The 20,715-nt window shown below is 39.9% G+C and overlaps 2 protein-coding genes and 1 non-coding gene across 31 annotated transcripts in view; 2 read left to right on the top strand and 1 right to left on the bottom strand.

Moving 5' to 3' along the window:
• Positions 1–20,715, bottom strand: part of CYYR1 (cysteine and tyrosine rich 1) — a 104,182-nt gene that overhangs the window by 51,932 nt on the left and 31,535 nt on the right. The gene's annotated exons all lie outside the window — the stretch shown is intronic.
• LOC109503361 (translation initiation factor IF-2-like) overlaps positions 1–20,715 on the top strand; it is a 330,936-nt gene that overhangs the window by 286,723 nt on the left and 23,498 nt on the right. For 5 of the 29 annotated variants that reach the window (XR_006584900.1, XR_006584902.1, XR_006584898.1 and 2 more), the window contains 3 exons: positions 2,010–2,078; positions 3,699–5,648; positions 11,447–11,530. The exons of 7 other annotated variants lie outside the window; for them this stretch is intronic. The gene's annotated coding sequence lies outside the window, so the exon portion shown is untranslated. 17 more of the 29 variants (XR_006584888.1, XR_006584882.1, XR_006584873.1 and 14 more) reach the window with 11 other exon arrangements.
• TRNAQ-UUG lies at positions 10,551–10,635 on the top strand. The gene has a single exon. It is a non-coding gene; the product is annotated as a tRNA-Gln (tRNA).

The following is a 20,715-nucleotide window of genomic DNA, read 5'->3' as shown; positions in this document are numbered from 1 at the left end:
ATACTCATCCTTTAAGTGCTTTTTCTCAAGCTAGGCATTTAAGATTTTCCATAAGCTAGGCCCAGACCAGATTCTCTCCAGCCTTCCCACCCACTACTTACTCTTTCCTCGGTATCCTGTAGCTTTTTATGTTGCTTCCATGTTCTAGCTGTGTGTTGACATCTGTGTAGCTTCATCTGTCTGTTGATATCCAACCTGAAATCCCAGCTCAGATGTCACTTTGAACCTGGCAGCTTAGAAATGCGTCTACCTAATGGGATTCCTCGCTTCTGTGAATTTGCAGTGTCTTGATTTTCTCTGACACACTTACCGTATCTTGCCCTGCACTGTACTTAGTCATACTCTTGTGTCATTTCTCCTACTTTGTCCTGCAATCCTTGAGTGTAAGGACTTGCCTTAGGTTCCCTTTGTACCTTTACGAATGGTGTGGGTATGGACAGGCCTGGTGACGATCCCGGTAGACTGAGGGACAAATGCCAGCATCCATCCAGGCCTCTGCACACGGGCAATCACGTATTTCCTTAGTTGCAGTGTCCAAGGAAATTCCAGTGGCATGGCAAAAGACCCAAGTTAGTGCTCTAATAAAGCTGCTATGGGGAGGGGTGGCTCAGTTCCATAAAAACAAACAAAATCATGGAAGGGCACAAGCCCAGGACCCAATCCAGAAGCAGGCAAATACACCAAGGAACAGACAGGCCCTAAACATCGGCAACATTCAGTAAGTAGTGAGATTCCATTCACCAGACCGGGGTCCAGGGCAACAGAGCCAATAAAAAAGGGGATAAAGTGAGGCTGTGGCATTTGGCCAGGAGAAAATAGCAGCCGGGTCTTAGAAAGACTGGAGTTGTAAAGAGGTGACTGGGCAAAAGTCCAAAGACAGAAACACACTCAAGGTCAGAGCTAGGCCACTACCAAGACAAGGACTGGAGCTGAGTCCCAAATATTGTGTAAGGACTCCTTAAATTATTCTTGCTTAGGTTTGGGTTTAATTCTGAGATTTATAGAGCAGAGAAATCTATAAAGAAGGCTTAAGTGGCTCTAGCAGTGGGGGAAGACAAGAGACGCAGAGGGAGGGGGAGAGCAAAGCCTGGGAAAGGCCAGGGTAGAGAGAATTAAATGAGCCCTAACCACACGTCAGGCCTTGATAAGGCTGTTACTTACAATACCTCATTTGACATGCATAAGAGCTGCAAGGGAGCAGCATATGCCCATTTTACAGAAGAAGAAACTGTGGCTTAGAGATTATTAGTGGAGCTGAGGAAAGAAGGCAGCCATAAATGAAGCCACACCAATTCCCCCTGCTACCTACGATTGCCCGTCACACTTTTTCAATAAATATCTGTTAAATGAATAATGCAGAGAGAGAAATGACAAAGCGGTCTTTTTACAGTTCAACATGGTAAATGTGTTTGTCTCTTTTATTACTGGCCCATTGAACTCAAACTCACAACTCACTCATGGGTACTCTGTGTCCCATGTGCCAACCTGCACACGAAAAAATCTAAAAACATATTGGTTGCTGTGGTCAGGGGCTCTGGATTTCTGGCCTTCCAAGTCATTTTCACAAACATGTCCAAATTCCATTTCCAGATTTATTTTAGTGTGCTCAGTCCCCCTGAGTACTCACTGTCTTCCCATTAACCCTGCATGTTAAATGTTCCCTCCTTGATCTCTTTATGCAGAAATGGTATCTCTTTCTTTCCTCCACTCTGATAGACATTTCTTTCTATACCATTTATATGGCTCTATCCTTAACCTGAAATAATAGTTGCATATAAGCTCCAGGAGCTTTAGAGTTTGTTTACATCTTTTTGTCCGCCCCCCACCCCCCACCCCAGCAACAGTGCCTTAGAATGGCATTCATACAAAAAGTGTTCAAAAATGTATTAAAGAACAATGGACACACGAAATTTCACTTTCTTAGGCTCCTCAATGTGGGCATTTTTTCCCTCGGAGGTTTGTTCCCACACTCACCTTATGTTTGACTTGGTTCTTTTCAATTAATACAGTTCTTCCCAGTCACTGGAATTCTTTCAAAGAAGCAGTTGTATGAAATGGAAGACGACGGTATATTGAAGGTAACTAAGGCTTTTCATTTTATACCCCTTCCAAAGCCAATGTAAGGATCTGAGTCTAAAAGTACTTTTCACTACCAGTAGGATATACAGGCCTATTGGCATACAATCTGTTTTTCAAAGTCTTTAACAAAAATACTGATTCGAGTATTCTTCCTCTGATCGTGTGTTCTTCTAAGAAGTGCTATTTAAATAACTGTATAATTTCTTTTATTGCATAATTTACATCATTGTAACAGTCTGATAGTTCACAGGGACCCCTTGAAAGACTTATATTTAGAACATTTTAAAAGCATATTAAAAGGTATTTTCTTCTCATTTGATAAATATTAATGCATTTATTGATGGACAACCATTTAGGGTTGTCCTAAATTATGAAAAAAATAATCTTGAGTGTGCAGTTATTATAAGAAAGTTAACTATTACTAAAGCTGAAAATATAAAATATATTCTTCTGGAAACTGCACCTGAAATATTAATGGTAGAATATCTGATGGTTTCTGCTGGATAAGCTCCCTCGTTTTGATAGAGGCCTCCCCAAATGCAATCATTTTAAATTGTCTGTGTAAATAGACAATAGTAGCCATGTATATTATGGCTTAATATACATAAAACTTAAAGCCACTTATATTGGCCTCTAGAATGTGTTAAATACTTTAAGGATATTGCTTTAAAATTCTTTGCTTAACTTAATATGAAGATTATTCTACAAGCCAGCAAGTAATGAAGGGATTCTATGGAATAATAAAAGAAATGTTTAGCCAGGATTTAAGAATTCACTAGGATAATCTAACCAATTATAATATTGACTACGATTAAGGCTAAAAATAATGTACCTATCAAATAAAGTGAATTATAAGAAAGAAATAGAACACCCTGTATAGGATTATCTGAGCTGATTCTTTCTAGAATCCATTTTTTTTTACTTTTCATGTTATATGCAGTTTTAATATGGTATTACTTCTAATCTTTCAAGTACTGCTGTCAGATAAACCTAATTATTTCCTAGAAATGGCTTGCTACTGAAAGAAAAATGTAGCAGAAGACTTAGTCGCCCATTTAGATATATTCAGTTCATATTAAAATATTTCCTTCTTTATTTTTTTCTCTAAAAGAAGACTCAAGTGGATGAGGTATCAGACATATTGGCAAAAGTAAGATGAAGGTGGGTAGAGAAGGTGTAGCAAATCCCAGGACTTGACACAGACCAGACAATTCTTCATTAAATCTCTAGGAGCCCCGGAAAATTTCCACAGATATTTCTTGGGGACTATTACGAATTGAGTATTTGTGTCCCCTCAAGATTCGTATGTTGAAGGCCTAATCTCAGTGCAATATATTTGAAGGTGGGGCCTTTGAGAAACAATTACATTTAGACGGGGTCAAGAAGGTAGAGCCCCCATGATGGGATTAGTCCACTTATGAGCTTGGTCTCTCTCCCCCCACCCCACCCCCGCCTCCAGTGGAGAAAGAAAGCAGCTGTCTCTAAATCAGAAACAGGGGCCGGACCAAGCACTCAACCACACTAACTGATTTTAGACTTCCCTAGAAGTCTAGACTTCCTAGAGCTAGAAGAAATAAATGTCGATTGTTGAAGCTACCCAGTATGGTATTCTGTTACAGCAAACTGGATAGAGGATAAGGATTGTCAGTGTTCCTCTCACGTGGCCCTTGAAGTCTTGGCCGACAAGATCATGAATCTTGGTGTCACAGCACCTATGCTGACTGCACACAGCTTGCTGAAGATGTTGGTGCCACTCTCTGAGCATTTGGGAAGGCAATGCTGAGACGTGTCTGGTCCTACATCTGCAATCGTCTGAGATCCAGACTTAGACACCCAGCATGGTTGTCTAGGACACTAGTTTTTGAAGCTATTGTTTTAATCTCATTATGAAAAGAAGAAATTATGCTACTTTACTCCTTGTACATCCGTGTTTTACGAGGCTCTCAGACTATTATCCTCCTAAAGTTCAGCCTGCTGACATACCAACAAATGGTAGGATTTAGATTTACACCAGCTTAAGAATGGGAAAGGGCTCAGGATCATGTCTCACTCTGAGTTCAAAAATTAGGCAGTAATTTACATTCTTGAAGTATCATTGAAATCCTTGCAACAGATGTCTTTTCTCCCAAAATTGAATAGATGTGGTTAGAACCATCCCTGTTCCTTTACTCAGGGCTGTCTGTGGTCAGTGGCAAACAGTTTAATATAGATCCTAATGGTAGAGACAACATCGGTTAGTTTTTGTACAGGATCCTGTCTTCTTATACATTGTTGTATCTTCAGAATGAATTAATATGTAAATCTTAGGCTGTATAGTAATCAATTCATTCATTTGATTCAACAAATGTTTATTGAGAGCCTACCATGTGCCAAGTACTATTTGAGATATTTGGAATACATTATTAAGACACTTGTCCTTGAAGAGATTACATTTTGGAAGGAGCGGAGGAACAGGCAATAAACATAACAAAGTATAAATATTGTCAGAAGATATTAAATTCCACAAGGAATAAAACGATAAGTCAGCAGGATAAGGAGGATCAGAGGAAGGGAGACAAGCGAGTTGAGATACAACAACTTGAAGGCAGTGAAAGAGTTGGCCAAGCGAACACCTGGAAAAGGGCACTCCAAGCAGATGGCACAGCCACCAGAGAATAATTTGGGTCTCAGATAGTCAAGCAAGGAGGTCAGCGTAGCTGAGGGAGAGTGCCGCAGGGGGAAAATGGTAGGAGATGAGGTCAGAGGTTAGCAGGTCAGGTCCAGAGGGACTCGGAGACCATTTAAGAACTTTGGCTCTTACTCTGCATGGATATAGGGTGCTGCTAACGGGCTCTGAGCAGAGGAGTGACATGATCCAAAATTGGGTTTTGGAAGGAATCCCTCCGGTTGCTGGGCTGAGAAGAGACGGTCAGGAGTGAGGGTAAGCTGAGAAAGGACCAGGAGGCAATGGCAGTAATCCAGGTGAGAGGTATTTTTCAGAGATGAAATCAGCGACCTTGGTTCCCCATGAGTTAACTTACCGATGCTAGCTAGCCCAGACTGAAACGACTTTATACATATGCTAAAGAAATCTATTTAGATAGATACAGCTCTGCCAATACATTTCACCTCGAGAAATGCTCGGGTATGCTTTTTAATTCTTACATTTTGTGAGCAGGTGGTACAATGAATGGACACCAACTTCAAACAAACTCCCATAAGAACCACCAGGACTAACTTACCCGAAAGGAACATTCAAATTCACATCAATCAATAACAGCTAATAATGGCCTCCGTTAATTTGTTTTAATTTTGACCAAGTGATAATATTGCCATCATTTTTTTTTTTTTTTTAACAATCCTTGATGGAACTGCTACCTCTGTTGAACTCTTGAGTGTATCTCGTCCCAAAGAGAATGATCAACAAAGTCAGTCCTGGATACACGCTATACATTCTGTTATACCTACTCATAGCTCATCTGTGACATAGCTTCTGAATTGAAAGCAAAGAAAAAAAAAACAGGAAGAGAGAGAATAAAATATTTGCTCACATCTGGGAAGAATTCAACTAATTTCTTTAGCTGACTAAGGTAGGATTTAAAATGTTTCTCTCTCTCTCTGTCTCTCTCTTTTTCGAGCTCCTTGTTAGCTGTTTTGCCCTTCAGGAAAGGATCTGTGGTGGTATGGATTGAAAAGGTTACACTGTGATCATTTGCAAATGAATTCTATCTGGAATGAAAATCCACATAGTTTTATACTGACGTTGTAATGTTCTATGTGATATTTTGTGAAAACCATATGCTGCCTACAACATAATATTTCACCTTTAGTTATTAGCACATTGACACATTATGAGAACAGTAACAGTTGGCAATGTGAGCAATATTCCAACTATAGAGAAGATTTACCATATATTTTTAAAAGCTTACAGAAGATACTTTCACCTAGTCTTGACCTATCCCATGGGTCATGGGCTTGAAAGCCTCCAAAATTATTTGCAAAGTTGTGTGTTCACATGAATTTGTGAAATGATCCAACAGTTTTTATCACAATCTTAAAGGAACCTGTGACATCACCCCTCTTTGGAAAAAAAAAAAAACTTAAAAAAACACTGACGTGGAAAAATGCACAGATGGTACTTTTTAAAGGTTATTTATATATCAGAAGAATACTCTCAATTTATGTACAGTTTGATTGCTCACAAAATTTAGTTTTGTTTTGATCAAAATGGACCTTTTGCTTTCACATCTTGATTTTCTAGAGAAAATATTTTATTTTACCTGTCATTATTTTTTTATAATGAGACAGACCTTAATTTATTTCAATCAGCACTGATGAGCCCCTACCACAGACTGAGGGATACAATGATGAGAAAAGATAAAAAGACCAGGTTCTTGACCTTGAGAATCTCACAGTCTATCGGGAGAGATGGAGACACAGCTATTGAGCATAAATTGTGAAAAACATTATTAGGGAAATGAATTCAATGGTGGTTTTACCCCTGGGATAACTGATTTCCCAGAAAAGATTTGGGTTATTGGCACTGGCAAGATGACTATGTTTTTCTAGGCCAGGAAGAAAGTTAGAGTGTTCTGGGCACAAAGAACAACAGGTATGAAAGCATAACCATTCAGTTTTGTGAGAACACAGGCTTAGGGGACAGGGGTGGAGAGCTTGGCTGAAAGGAAGTCTGGAAAGATGAGGCCAGGCTCCAAAGAGCCTTGGGACCATCCTAAGAGTTTGGAGTTGCGTATGTAAGGTGAGGAAAAAGTATTGAAGGTGTCGGATAGAGGAGAGAGAGAATCGAATTAGTTTAGAAATCTGACTCTGGTGGATAAGATGAGGCCAGACCGAAAATACCAGGAAGCTCCTGGAAAAAAAAAATCTTGAATTAGTAATAGGATAGATATTCTTGTCCCTATTTTTTTTTTTTTTATTTATAGAGATTTCTTTTTTTAAATTTTTTTTCAACATTTTTTATTTATTTTTGGGACAGAGAGAGACAGAGCATGAACGGGGGAGGGGCAGAGAGAGAGGGAGACACAGAATCGGAAACAGGCTCCAGGCTCCGAGCCATCAGCCCAGAGCCTGATGCGGGGCTCGAACTCACGGACCGCGAGATCGTGACCTGGCTGAAGTCGGACGCTTAACCGACTGCGCCACCCAGGTGCCCCGAGATTTCTTTTTTATCGTAGCCTATAGAAGGATCACAATCATCTTCCTCTCTCTTGTTCCCCAAAGTGGCTCTGAACTGGGGTCCCTGCTTTCTCTCTTGCCCCTTACAATCCAGACTCCACATGAAAGTGAGTGGCCGTTTACAATAAAATACATATGAAATCATTCTCCAGAGGCCTCAGCCCTGATGAACATCCCGACTAACGTCTGTATATTTCTATTTCTTTTTCTCCCATCTTCTTTTTGAGCCCACTACTACAACTCTGTATTAACTAAGTGACTGTATGAGCCTTATGGGAAACACGTCACCTCTGTGACTCTTGGTTTTGTTTGTTTGTTTGCATCTTTAAAGTGGTGTCGGAACTCTTGTCCTTACTTCAGGGTTCTAGATATCAAAGGAGACAGGAAGGTGAGGCATTTTAAGATTCAGGAACCCCATCTAGGGAACAAATCCCATGTCCTCCAAACACTGAGGCCCTGTTTATTCTCAAAAATCTGAGCGAAGGCATTCCTTTCCGTGCACAACAAAAGCCAAGAGTTCAAGTCAATTGCTTGCAATGAATTAGACAGTAAAGAAAGTTGACTCCTTCAGTGAAGAAGCTCTGGACACTTCTATTGTTTTTTATTTTTCTTGCAAATATTGTGTTTATGACATGAATGATCAGAAGTCAAGGAAAGGCTGCCCTCACATAACTTTATTCTGTCCAGGAAACATAGAGAAGGGCATTTGGACATTTGAAGCAAATTAAAGCCAGAGCAAAGGCCAGGAGCACTGCCAGCTTCCTACTTGTCTTTGTCCACAGGCCAAAATATTACCAAAACAAGTGTTTCCTGTCAATAAGCTGCAAGCACAACTTCTAAAATATTACGGTTTTTAATTTTTTTTCAGGCATGAAGTTCCGTAAGCTCATTATATTTTAATTATGTAGCATAACCCAAGTTACATAACAAATTAAAGTCAAACCACTGTTACTTTTCTCAAGGAATGCTGTATAAACCTCGAAGGTTAGAAAGTCAACCAAAAAAAAATATCTAATAGTAGTTCTTTATATTATCCACGAATTTAGAAATCTTTCACTTTTAAGGACAGTTATTTGGTTTTTTAAAAATTTTTTTTATGTTTCTTTATTTTTGAAAGAGAGAGAGAGAGAGAAACAGAGCATGAGTGGGGTAGGGACAGAGAGAGAGGGAGACACAGAATCTGAAGCAGGATCCAGGCTCTGAGCTGTCAGCAGAGTCGGACGCGGGGCTTGAACCCACGAACCATGAGATCATGACTGGAGCCAAAGTCAGATGCTTAACCAACTGAGCCACCCAGGCGCCCCAGTTACTTGATTGTTGAATGGTTCCCACTTTCATCAAGTATAACTGGCTTATGTTGGGATGAATGTATTCCATTTCGTTGCTGTCTCTGTACATTTCTTTTAGTTTGCATGAATATGGCCAGATGAATCATATATAAAGAAAGCTCAGCTCCTCCAGAGCACTGCTATTTTGCTAAGAGCTCCACTGCCAAATTCAAAGCTAAATTCAGGTTTTAGGTATCAGAATCTTGCATAGGTCCCCGGAGAATATTTTGTTCAAATAATGTAACACCTCAGCGATCAGAGGTTCTGTTCACCTGTTGTGCCTTTAGAAATACGATATTTTACAAAGTCTGAGGTAATGAATATTAAGGCATTATTGCTACCTTTTTTTTTAAAAAAAAGGTTCAGACAAAATATAGCGAGACAAAGGAGTGGACTGTTTTATGAAAACATCATACAGAAATGTCAAGAAATAAACTTTAGCAATTCTATAAAGAAAGGGTAAAGGAAAAACTTAAAAATCTGGAAATGCTCTGGTAGAAATCTGGTTAACTATCAATCAAAAAGAAGCAAACCATTTTGGCAGAAGAGAAATAGAAATATTAATTTTGAGCCAAAATGTTATCATTTTGTTAGTTACTGAATTTCTGCTTTTAGCTCAAAAGGTTTACAATTAAAAGCCTTTGGTCTCTTCTTAGAAATTCCTGTAAATAGCATTTGCTAGAAATTTGTTGGAAAGACCCTACAATGGGGAAAAATGTGAAAATAAAATCTAAGATTCAGTTCAATCTACTGAGATGGTATCTTTATTTATATAATCGGAAGAAATGTCCGAATTGGAAATCAATTTGCCTTGTTATTGAGGAGCTCGGTTACTGAGTATCTGTGACCGTCAGACAAGAAAGTGTGTAAGAGAAGGAAGCACATTCAAATAAATCTCTCATGAGCCTTTTCAACACAGGTTTTCTGAGACAGGCAGGCTAAACCATAAAGTTTTGTTGGTTTGGTATCTATTTCACACACACCTCGTCCATTATTAATAGCAAACAAAGGGACATAAAGAAATTAAAATACTGAGTCCTTCCTCTCTATGTTTTACAAAGATACTTTACTTATTTTGCTTATTTCTCACAACAATCCAATAGTTGTGTATTGTCATTGCCACTGACCATACAAAGACAGTAAGGCTCAGAGGGGTTTACTAAGTTGTCTAAAGTCACCTGGTGAGTAAGTGGCAAATGTGCGATTTGAATAGAAGTCTACTTACTGAGTTCAAAGCCCATTCTGTGTCTGTCGCATCAGATTTTGTTACATATGCTCCTTTTGCATCGTTTTAGAAAGGTACAAGAGTTTTATGAAATAAATGAGCTTCTGATAAACTGGACACAAATGACCTTTTATAGATTGAGTCATGTCTTCATATGGAACACACACATGTAATTCATATATTGAATTAATGAGTGTTATGCATTACATTTGTAAAGCATAAAATGCGTGAAGAAAACAGATAACCACAACTTTGAACTGAATCTTAGAATACAAATGATCACTCTCGGCTTTGCTTCAAATGGGTGAAATGTATACAGAACACGGTTTTGCTGGAGCCAGCAGCAGCCGTTGGCACGGGCTGGGAATCAGGGCACACTACTGCAGACCCGGAGGCTGGCTGGACCAACAGTGTGGCACAAAAAGACACAAGATCCTGAAGGCACAGGGAGACACAGCTTGCGACCGTCAGGGACAATACCACCAGTCTCTATTTCACTTAATTTAAAATTATCAGCTGCAGGTAATGTTGTTTTTGACAGAGGTCACTGTGGTTCAGTGCTACTGGATTTTACGTTATTAAGCACTTAAGCTGTTTGCTAGAATGATTGACGAGCAGAGGTATATTAGGAGGCCTTTAGAGGGAGTTAGCTCTTAGACCTTTGGTAATAATGGGTCTTCAAAATAAGGAAGCAAAAGATCTTTGGAAGTTCCTTGCCTTTTTTTAAATTAATTTTTTGGGGCGCCTGGGTGGCTCAGTCGGTTGAGCGTCTGACTTTGGCTCAGGTCATGATCTCGCGGTTCATGGGTTCGAGCCCCACGTCGGGCTCTGTGCTGACAGCTCAGAGCCTGGAGCCAGCTTCGGATTCTGTGTCTCCCTCTCTCTCTCTGCCCCTCCCCCGCTCCTACTCTGTCTCTCTCACTCTCAAAAATGAATAAATGTTAAGAAAAATTAAAATTAATTTTTTCTTGAAGTATAGTATCGACACACAATGTTACATTAGTTTCAGGTATACAACACAGTGATTCACCTTCTCTATCCTGTATGTTGTACTCACTGCCAATGTCGCTACCATCTGTCACCATGCAATGACGTTGCAAAACCACTGACTATGTTCCCTGTGCCGTAACTTTCATCCTTTTGATTCATTCATTCCGTAACCTTCTACTCCCCTTCATCCATTTTGCCCACCCCCCACCACTGCCCCTCTGGCAACCACCAGTTTGTTCTCTGTATTTATGGGCCTATTTCTGCTTTTTATTTGTTCATTTGGTTGTTTTTTTTTTTTAGAGTCCACATATGATTGAAATCACATGGTAATTGCCTTTCTCTGTCTGACTTATTCCAGTAAGCAAAATACCATAGGTCCGGCCATGCTGTTGCAAATGGCAACATTCTTTTTTGTTGCTGAGTAATATTCCATTGCATATATTGTATATACACACTACATCTTTATCCATTCATCTATCTCTGGACACTTAGGTTGCGTCCATATCTTGGCTATTGTAAACAACGCTGCAATAAACATAGGGGTGAATGTATCTTTTCGAGTTAGTGTTTTCATTTTCTTTGGGTAAATACCCATGAGGACTCCTTTCTTGACAGTTTTATGTTACTGCACCCATCCCATTTTTTCTAGTGACAATGATGAGTTATGGCACAACACTGGTATAGATATCTTCAGGAATACGAACATGTATTGGTCAGCAGCTCTACAACGATGGTGAGTACATGAACAGATCTTCCATTGGAGACTAACAAACCCACAGCATATCATTTGACATACACTGTGAAGCTTAGGTTGGTCAATCTGCTTGTGCTTTGTGTGTTATAAAAGTCGTCGGAGCTGAGAAATGCTTATGGAATTCAAGCTCTTCATAATCAGCCCGCACGATCGTTTTCTGCCGCAATCAAGTTATGTTTTGTTAATGGAGGAATTTTACTGGTATAGAAGTTGAGTATCCTGTCACTTCGGCCACACGGCATGCAGCGCGTGCCAGAACTGGTCGTGACAAAACATCAACTAGGCTGTCGCTGTTGTCATTGGTGGCGGTGGTGGTGGTAGCAGGGTGTGTGTGTGTGTGTGTGTGTGTGTGTGTGTGTGTGTGTATTTTGTGTGTGATGCTTGGGATTGGTTCTGAGAGGGGACCGATTGCAAAAGTGAATGTTAGCAAACACTGGTCATGGAACATAACCAGCCAAAGCCACTTACTCTTTCACGGCAAAAGGCCTAGAAGGTTTGAAGAATTTAAAACTCAGATGTATTTGCTCTAAGACTGATTCAAATAATATAAAATTTAGTAGCAAATTCTAAGTACCTGGAGCTGTAAGCACACCTGTCATGCTATTCACCAGTATTTCTGGCACTCTGTCGGCATGTGTCTCAAATCAGTGTAAGGAATTTGTCAACCCGAATCTCAAAAGAATGACCTTGTAAAATACGTTGTCAATATTTCACTAATATCACTATGATGTGTTGTCAGTTGCTTATTTACTTGTCTGATTGCCCCATTACAACTCCTTGTAGGCAGAAATCATGCTTTATTTCTTTGTACGCTCAGGACCTAGCAGAATTCTTTTACAGGATGGGGGCTGAATAAAGGGCTAATGTTAAATGAGTGAATCAATGAATAGGAGTCACCGCTTTCTTACTTTATCACACTCAGCTTCAGAGTCGGTGGCCATGCATTCCGTCTCTACTGTGTGTTAATATACTGGATATTTTCTTACCCCTCCTGACCCACTTTCCAGCCCTCTCCGTCTTGCTCAATAGTCAGCAAGGCTGACCCATAACAACTGTGCCAATACACCAACTTGCCTTCCGACGTATGCTTGGGTTTGGCCAAACTGGATACGGGGGATTGGAGGTTGAAAGGAACATGAGAATGAGTCCTAGGATGGTATGGCTATCCCTCCAGTCAGTTGGCTGCCTTCCAGGGATAGCCATAGCTCTGGTGGGAGGTCCTTTTCATACAGGTACTCTGTCTGGACTTGGGTAACTACTCTCTTTCCTTGTCCCTCTCAGTCTTAGAGATTGGTAAAGGCTCTCAGCTGTTGATAGCCTAGAACATTGCACCATCTTTTGTTGGTTTCTCCAGTCCCCATCTGCACCTTTATGAAAGATCCTTTTATTAAACTCTCTCCAATCTCCCCTTTGAGTGTGTTGCTTCCTACTAGGAACTTGACAGTTACCATATGGCTGCTTGCATAACTCAAACAATTAATGTTACTCTTTATGCTTGCAAAGAAAATAGGACTACTCCCATTTTAAAGAATGGCTGTGACAGAAATACACTCTACCTAGAACTTGTATTATTTCCACTCACTCATTCATTCTTTGTTCATTTTGTTTCCCAGAAGCACTGGGCATTTGTCTGTGGACATTGCAGCTGCTAGGTGTAATTCCTGTTAAAAGAGTGGCACAGACACAGCCTGGCTCAAACTGAGTCTCTCTTTTGGATAAAAGAGTAAACTAGTTTTGCTGAGTGAGGGAAAAGAGCAGGAGGGGGAAATTTATAAAAGGAGGAATGCAGAATACTTTAGCTATTATAAAAAAAACAATACTGGGGCACCTGGGTGGCTCAGTCAGTTAGGCACCCGACTTTGGCTCAGATCATGATCTCATAGTTCCTAAGTTCGAGCGAGCCCTATGGTGGGCTCTGGGCTGACAGCTCGGAGCCTGGACCTGCTTTGGATTCTGTGTCTCCCTCTCTCCCGCTCTCTCTCTCTCTCTCTCTCTCAAAAATAAATAAAACATTAAACGAAGAAAGAACAGTACTGTTGGAGTTTCGCTCATTCTATTCATTTGGGTGGAGAGAGACAGGCTTATGAGACCTTTACTATGGCTATGGAGGAAAGTCAATGAGCTTTAAATCGGGTTTTGTTACAGCACCCTTTAAAATGTAGAAGACTCTAATTTCATTCATTATATATGCCCTGTCAGCATTCTGAGGGTTGTCTGAGGGCCACAGTAGGTCAATGGTCACTCTCAGATCCCACCCTCCAAGGGCTGCTTCAGTTTCTCTATCAGGCTCAAGAGTTGAGTGAACTCTGAGGTACTTTCACGTGGAGATATTTGTAACTTGCCTCTCCAGTAGACCACCAGTGCGTTTGTATGTCTCCTTACGTAAGGCTACTTAAGACTCAGAGTTTCCAGAGAAGCGTGCAAGAGAAAGATGTAATATATCGTTGAAAGCCACACAGGTCTTAAGCTCTGCTTTTCTATGAGCTGTTTTATTGTGCTTTTAACAAATGGGCATATGTATGATCCATTATGAATTAAGAAATAGTGTACATTACCAGAGGAAGGCAATATCAAATTATAGAATTTCAAAATCGGGTATGGCAGGAACTTGGGATTTTTTTCAGATGGTGTAAGTCTCCCTACTTAGTACATTTTAAACACCATGGCCTCCATACTTCAGAGGCTTTCGTTTTAGAAAGGCATGGCAGGAGTCACTCTAATGTGATTATAAAGGGCCTGAAGGTTTGCTTTTAAAATTCAATACGTAGGTAGAAAGAAAGTGGTAACTTTTCCCCTTTGATTTCCAGTCACTATTTTTATAACACTGGCAGCCCTGAGACACTGGAATGGAAATGGACCTGCTTCTGGATGTTACCTGAGCACCACCACACCAGCCCTTCGACTGGCTCTTTGCATCTGCGCCTTGATCTTTATTTCTGCATTCCCCCAACGCATCATTTCTATATCCTCCAGACTTATTCTCAGCTTTCTTGATGCTAGGTGCACTTGTTCCGTCATTCAATAGATATTTATGGAGAACCTACTGTGTACCAGGCCCAGCCAAAGATCCTGCACTCAAAGAATCATGCGAAAGAGCCAAGAATTTGTAAACGCTGTGAAGGAAAAGTACAAGGGTAGGAGCATACAGCCAGGGAACCTTACATGACGTGTGGATTCAGAGAAGATTTCCTAGGGGAATTATTGGAAAGGACTGTGATGGATAAGTGTGCTAATTAATTAAGTGAAGGGTACAGGAGAAGGCCTAGGGAGAGCTTATCAGATAGAAAGAATGGTATAGGCAGGGACTCAGAGACCATGTGATGCTAGAATCAGGTATTGATGTATGTAGTGTTTGACTTAAAACCACCGGGCTCCAGGTAACTTATGCATAATAAGATCAAGGCTCAGATACCAAAGGGTCCAAGCTGGTTTCTTCTATGTTGTTCTTCGGTGTGGCGTCGCATCCCCCTATGGTTCACCACCCAGAACACATAAAGAGCAGATGTAAGATCGAAATAAGCCACAGGGCAATGCTTGACCTCAAACTATGGAGAAGGAGGAGCCTACCGCCATGAGGCTGGTAGGCAGACAACTAGAAATATCTGGTAAGAACAGTAGCGGTCACCATAGAGATGAACTTTCGTTTATCAGATACTGTGGTCCATGGAAAGAGCAAGTTACTGGTACCCTGCCTAAAACCAACCCATTTTCTGCCCTCTCATTTTCAACCAGCTGCCCCTATATAGGTGAATAGGTGTGGGTGGGGGCATTGTAGGGGAGTGGTAGGGTGCAGAAGTGGAGATCAGCAGGTGTTCACTAACCACGGCAATGATCTGGAAATGGAGACTAGGCAGAGCAAATAAAATACCATTTTCATTTCTTTGACTTTTTTTCCCACTTCCTGGAAGAAGGAAAAGAGTAATGTTGTCCTTAATGTTATTTTCCACCCATCTGTTGAACATTTTATTGAAGCTATCTTTTTCTTTTATTTTAGAGGGGCACAAGAAGAGAGAATCTTTTTTTTTAATGTTTATTTATTTTGAGAGAGGGAGAAAAGTGCACAAGCGAGCAGGAAGTGGGGAGGGACAGAAAGAGAGAGGAGAGAGAATCCCAAACGTGGGGCTCCATCTCATGAACCATGAGCCAAACTCAAGAGTCGGATGTTCAACAGACTGAGCCACTCAGGCACCCTTATTAAATCTATCTTAATTGAGTTTTCAAGAAGTCCTTTGGATTCTTTGCTCCTTTGTATGTGTATAGTTCTGGTCTTGTTTTACAGGTGAAATAGAGTCTCTTAGTTCTCTTTGGATATTAATCATGATGTTCTTTTTTCATGAGTTTATTTTACCACTTTGTTCCTCTCCCTTCTTTGTTTCTCCCTATTTTGTTTTGTTCTGGCTCTACCTTTCAGAGTAGAGGCTGTCCTTAATGTCTGGTCTTCCTTAGCTGTCAAATCATATTTAAAAGTGAGGCCCAACACCTTTTGGGATGAGCACTGGGTGTTGTATGGAAACCAATTTGACAATAAATTTCATATATTAAAAAAAAAAAGTGAGGCCCAAATGAACTAGACTGGGAAGCATAAGTGTAGTTTCGTGATCTGTGCATCTCACTATGAGATCATTTGTTTGGCTGGGGGAAATCTCCAAATGCCTGTATCTGCATTTTAGGGGATCTTAACTTATTTTGTGCCATGGCAGTCTGGTGAAGCCTGTAGACCCTATTTCAGAATGTATTTAAATGCATGGAACCAATTATAGCAAAGTTTTAAAAATAAATCTGTGAAACAATAATATGTGCTTTTTATTAATGCATCATATAATAAGCTTTAGAGTTTGATCTAATAACTGCTGAAGTAATGATGAATGAAAATATTATTTCAAGATATACGCGATGGATAATGTGATAAAAAAGATTACCGTGATTCCTACCAGTGACAACGTGACGGGTACTGCGATTATTACAATGGTTTGTTACCTACATTCAAAAATGACAGAGATGCTAATTTGCAGGTTAGTGGAAACAAAATGAATTTTTGTGCTCATGGACCCTATGGTTAAAAATCCTACTGTAAGTCTATACTTTTGAGTGGATCCATTTTCTTCCAGAAGGCAGTTCACCAATCTCCAACCTCAAGTATGTATGCCTGGCAGCAGGCCTTTCCAGAGCCATGCAGGGAACAAATCTCTCTTCAGTGGGAAGATTTTCCCATAATGCCTCTGATTTCAGCATAGTAACTCACCCTCCAACCTCAACTCTTCTTGCTGTCTCCAAATCCAGAGGCTATCTGATCAAACCTGTCTAAAAATAGATCCCAGGTTTTGTTTTGATGGAGCCAGGGTGGGGAGGGAAGATGGGAAGTCTGGCTTCTCTTTTAAGGATGTTCAGTTCAGAGGCACCTGGGTGTCTCCGTCGGTTAAGCATCCAGTTTCGGCTGAGGTCATGATCTCCCAGTTTGTGAGTTCGAGCCCCTGCATTGGACTTGCTGCTATCAGGGCAGAGCCCGCTTCAGATCTTCTGTACTCCCCACCCCCGTCCCTCCCCCACTTGTGTTCTCTCTCTCTCTCTCAAAAATAAATAAATCTTAAAAAAAAAGTTCAGTTCACACTCCAGATTTCAGCCCCATTTTTTGCACACCTGCGTTCCAAGCGCGGGTTGTCTCCAGTCGGAGTATTTTCATAGTTTTATGCGAAATGACTGGCTTTCTGGCTTGCTGCCTCAACAGACTCAGATTGCTGCGTTCTCCAGTCTAAAGCAGCTACCGGTGGTTAAACTATTTCCCAGATTTCAAAATGTTACTTTTGTTGTCTGCTGTCTTCTTTTTGTCCTTGTGAATTTTTTTTTCTCTTAATTCCTTTACTGTCATTGCTTTGTGAGGCTTCAGGAGGAAGTTCAGATAGACATTTGCATTCAGCCTATGCTGTTTAAACAGCGCTTTGATGCATTCATAAATTCATAAGTAGCATTTTATTGTGTCTGGGATTCACATCTTTTTTTCTGCTCATAGTAGCATATCTCCTTCTCTCTGATTTAACATAAAAGTGAGACAAGGTTGATATGCAATGCCACTTTAAGGAAGACATCTATTCTGTGTTTTAAGGAAATCATTTCTTAAAGAACTTTTCTCAGACTCTCCCTAACTGCTTTTAGTGTCTCTGCTTAGGACACTACACTGAGTTTCTCAAAGTCGACAACCAAGGATGTGGGCAGTTTTTTCTTCTGGTACAATGGTAAACGTGGAGTAGCTCTTATGGGTACAACCCTACCACAGGTAGCAACTGAGTTATTCGTCAATATAAAACACATCTCCCCGAAGTCACTGGAGCGAAACGAAAAGCAGGCATAAATTGGAAGAGAGTCAAAACTTGGAAGAAGCGAATAGGAACTGGTGAGTTTCCTGTTGATCAGGATTTTTGCTAAAGGGCATGCGCTGGCCAGATGAAACAGATTCACTAAATCTTGGATAGAAATCTTTGCAGTGTACCATTTTTAAGAATTAAAGGCCAGAATTTAGGACTGTCAAAGCAGATGGAAAATGAGGGAGGGAATCAGGGAAAGGAGAAACTCTGGGGAAAGGGGGAAGGGGAATATCAAACTGTGCACATAAATTCTGGGAGAAAAAATCAGGATGGCATCTGAACTATGCATGCATAAACCGTGAGCAGCCCTGAGGCTAAAAGAATTGAACCGAGATTTTAGCAGATACCCACTGCGGAGGTGACAAACATTAGGACTTGAGTCCTGTCACGTTAACTGCCTGATGAAACAAACAAACAATCAAATACTCAGGGAAATACCAGAATATAATCTCTATCATGTATTTTTCACAATGTCCAGGATACATGTCAAATTACTAGACACATAGTCAAGAGGAAAGGCAACTGAGATGACCCAGACGCCAGAATTAGAGCACAAAAAATTTAATTTAGCTGTTATAAATACGCTCAAGGATATAAAAGAAAATATATTGGTGATAAGTGGATAAACAGGATATCTCAACAGCGAGATAGTAACCATAAGAAAAGAATCAAACGGAAATTCTGGAAGTGAAAAATACAGTATCTGAGACAAAAATGTCATTGGATAGGCTGGACAACCATATTGGAAATAAAAGAGTCAGTGATTGAAGATCACTCCACTGAAATTATACAGTGTGGAGAACAAAGAGGAAAAAAAATGATAGGAAAAAACCTGAGTCTCAGTGATGAGTGCACTGTATCAAAAGAGCGACTACATATGGAGTTTTAGAAAAAGATGATAGAATTGGGTAACCCAACATTTGAAGAAAGAATGGGCAAAAGTTTCCAAAATTTTATAGATTCAAAAACCTCAGAGAACTCTATGTGGTATAAATAGAAAAAAAGCAAACAAACGAACACAAGAGTTGGAAAGGTGACAGTTATTAAACAAATGAAAACAAAAAATAAAGGAAATCTTAAAAGTTTCCAGAAGAAAAAGGGACACATGACATATACAGGGCAAAAATACAAGTTACCAATGACTTCTCTCAGCAGAAACACTGGAGGCCAAAATATAGTTGAATGACATCTTTAGAGTGTCAAATAAAAACAACAAATTGTGAACCCAGCATTCTCCATGGAACAGAAATAACTTTTAGGAATAAAGGTGAAATAAAGGCAGTTTCAGATTAACAAAAACAAAGGTAATTCTCCAGCAGACTTTGCATTCAAGAAAAGCTAAAGTAAGTTCTTCAAGCGCAAGGGAAATGATTCCAGATAAAAATTCAGATTTTAATTAAAAACTATTTATGACCATTTAAGGTAAAAATCCTAGCATGTATAGCTTGTGTGATAAACATGAGAACTATAACATAAATTACAGGGTGTAAAAAATCTATAAGATTGGACTAAAAAAAACCAAAAAGATTGCAAAGTTACTACATTTTATGTTATTAACTTCCAACAGACTGAAAAATCAAGGACGTTTGTTGTGCTTTGTAGATCACCACTAAAATAATAATACAAAGAGGTAAGCAAAACAGCCACTTGATAATTAAAATGAAAATTTTTTTTAAATTTTTTTTTCAACGTTTATTTATTTTTGGGACAGAGAGAGACAGAGCATGAACGGGGGAGGGGCAGAGAGAGAGGGAGACACAGAATCAGAAACAGGCTCCAGGCTCTGAGCCATCAGTCCAGAGCCTGACGCGGGGCTCGAACTCACGGACCGCGAGATCGTGACCTGGCTGAAGTCGGACGCTTAACCGACTGTGCCACCCAGGCGCCCCTAAAATGAAATTTTAAAAGCAATTTCAATGAACGCAAAATGACAGGAGAAGAGGGACAGAGGAACACAAAACAAATGGGAAAAACAAAACAAATAGTAACCACGTTGACCTAATCCAGCCACATCAAAAGTTACATTAATTACAAATTAAATACTCCAATGAAAAGGCAGGAATTGTCAGAATTGGTTGGTTAACCAATTGGCTAACCAATTGGTTAAAAGGCACTATATGCTGTCTGCCTGGAAGTTACTTTAAATAAAAAAATTCAGTTAGATGTACTCTGAATTCAAAGACTTACTTAAAGGGGCGCCTGGGTGGCTCAATACGTTAGATGTCCCAACTCTTGATTTTGGCTCAGGTCATGATCTCATGGTTCCTGAGTTCAAGCCTTGCAATGGGCTCCCCACTGACAGTGGGGGAGCAGGATTCCCTCTCTCTTTCTCTCAAAAATAAATAAATAAACTTGGAATAAAACTCTCTTAAAGACAGGGAAGAAAACATATAAATACATAAATATTTTCATAATGCTAAAATAAAAATTGAACAGAAGACTTAATATTCAGAAATGCATTTGCACTTAGAAACAAAAAGTTTCAAAATTCATGGGGCAAAAATTAGTAGAATTAAAGGGAGGAACAGACAAATTCACAATTTTGGTTGGACTTTTAACAACTTCTCTCAGCAGTTAATAGAACAACTATGTAAGAAGTCAGGAAGAATACAGATCGCCTGAACAGGACTATCAACAACCTTGAATAATTGACATTTATAGAACACTGCACCTAACAAGTGTAGTATACAGCCTTCTTTTCAAGTGCACAGGGACCATTCACTAAAGCCACATGTTGGACTAGACACAAATCTTTTCTAAAAAAAAAAAATTTAACCTTTATTGTTGAGAGATAGAGAGAGCACA

The sequence above is a fragment of the Felis catus genome, chromosome C2, assembly GCF_018350175.1.
Source record: "Felis catus isolate Fca126 chromosome C2, F.catus_Fca126_mat1.0, whole genome shotgun sequence".
In the NCBI taxonomy this organism is placed as follows: Eukaryota; Metazoa; Chordata; class Mammalia; order Carnivora; family Felidae; genus Felis; species Felis catus.
Note: the sequence above shows the minus strand (reverse complement) of the source record. Positions and strands in the feature narration are given on the sequence as shown.